Source organism: Elaeis guineensis, chromosome 6 (assembly GCF_000442705.2).
Source record: "Elaeis guineensis isolate ETL-2024a chromosome 6, EG11, whole genome shotgun sequence".
NCBI lineage: Eukaryota > Viridiplantae > Streptophyta > Magnoliopsida > Arecales > Arecaceae > Elaeis > Elaeis guineensis.
The window spans coordinates 33451268-33453253 of record NC_025998.2 but is presented as its reverse complement, the minus strand read 5'-3'; the positions used below and the strand labels follow the sequence as shown (position 1 = coordinate 33453253).

The 1986-nt window shown below is 39.5% G+C and overlaps 1 non-coding gene across 1 annotated transcript; it reads right to left on the bottom strand.

Annotated features, from left to right (window-relative positions):
* Nucleotides 1–408: 408 nt before the first annotated feature.
* Nucleotides 409–514, bottom strand: LOC114914334 (small nucleolar RNA R71). Its single transcript, XR_003801226.1, has one exon. It is a non-coding gene; the product is annotated as a small nucleolar RNA R71 (small nucleolar RNA).
* Nucleotides 515–1986: the final 1472 nt, after the last annotated feature.

Below are 1986 nucleotides of genomic sequence, written 5' to 3'. Positions count from 1 at the left end.
GAATAAACCAAATCAAAATCATGGATCCAAAATAAGAGACTGACCCACCACAACAATTGAGGGAGTATTTTACTCCCTCATCTTACACCTACTCACCATGTATCCAGCCTCCTCCTGTGGAGGTGGCACAATACGAAATCAAGTTTAGCATTATTCAAATACTACCATCATTCTATGGATTGACAAATGAAGATCCGTATAAATACTTGGATGAATTTCTTGAGATATGCTCCACAGTAAAAATTCAAAACTTCTCTGATGATGCCCTCAGGTTGAAACTGTTCTCTTTTTCACTTAAGGACAAAGCCAAGCATTGGTTAAACTCTCTAGATTCCATAATCATTTCAACTTGGAACCATCTTCAGAGAAAATTTCTCAAAAAATACTTTTCAATTGAAACAGTAAATCAAATTAGAAAGGCCATCACTAGTTTTTCCCAATTGGATGGTGAACTTTTTCATGAGACATGGGAAAGGTTAAGAGACCTTATTCATAAATGCCCCCACTACGCTGTCTCCAAATGATAACTTGTTCAGTGTTTCTATGATGGTCTATCAGAGAAACACCGATAAATGATCGATGCATCGTGTGGTGGGATATTTATGCTAAAGAGTGAGGATGAGGCTTGGCAGCTCTTTGAAACACTTAGTAAGAACTTTCTGCATCACATGTCTGCCATCTCTAGAGAACAACCCATGTCTTAATAGAAAAGAGGTGGAATCTATCAGATTGGAAACGTAATGGATATCCATAGTAAGACAGATGAGCTGTCCCAAAAATTAGACCGTCTTCTGAATACTAGACACTCTTCGACTCTACCTAACCCAGTCCAAGATGTTTGTGCATTGTGTGCAAGCCCGATCCATTTTATTAGTGAATGTCCAACCGCACCTCAATTTCCTGAGTTTGTGCATGAGCAGGTCTAGCAAGCTCAAACCCAACAAGCTCGTAGACAAGAAAATGATCCATATTCGAACATTTATAATTCTGACTGGAGAAACCATCTAAATTTTTTCTGAAGACCACAGTCAGTGGTTGACCCTACTGTACCTAGACCTAACTATCAGGATCCGACATATAGGCATGGACCATACCACCAGTTTCAAAATGCTCCTCAATCGTCTACCACTGGTCATAGCTCAGCTTTTGAGGAGAAGGTTCTAAAAGTGCTAAAATATTCGAAGTCAACACCCAGATCCTTAACTTCCACACGCAATCCATTGCTAAGCTAGAAACCCAAATAGGGCAACTAGCAACTGCAGTAAAGTAGAAGGGAAGGAGAAAAATTACCTAGCCAACCTGAGAGTAATTCGAGAGGGCAATTCATGGTTGAGAGATCCAATACTCCAGATACTTTTTTTGAACATACCAAATCAATCATGACTCTCAAAAGTGGGAAGATTATTGAACACATGAGTAAAATCAATGAGACCGACCCTAGATCTCTGACCAAGTCTGAATCACTCAAGGACAAGGAGGATCCAAAAATAGAGAATAGACCAACTACATCAGAATCACCTTACTTGCCTAAAGCTCCATTTTCGAGTGCCCTAAAAACCCCTACTCCTATGGATAAGAAGGGAGGAAGACTCGACGAGATGTTAGAATTATTTAAGTAAGTTCAAATTAATCTCCCCCTTCTAGATGCAATCAAACAGATCCCAGCTTACGCAAAATTTTGAAAAAAATTATGCACTCAGAAATGTAAATCCCGATCATAACTCTCGAAGAAAATATGCCTCACCGAACAAGCTAGCTCTGTATTCCAGCATGTTGCCCCTCCAAAGCTTAAAGATCCAAGTACTCTTATCATTTCTTGCATTATAGGAGACTTTCACATCGAACAAGCTCTCCTGGACCTAAGGCCAGTGTGAATCTTTTACCTAGCTCGATTTATGAACTTTTTAGGTTTAGAGAACTGAAACCCACGTCGGTCACTCTACAGTTAGTTTATAGATCAATTAAGACACCACGTGGGATGATCAA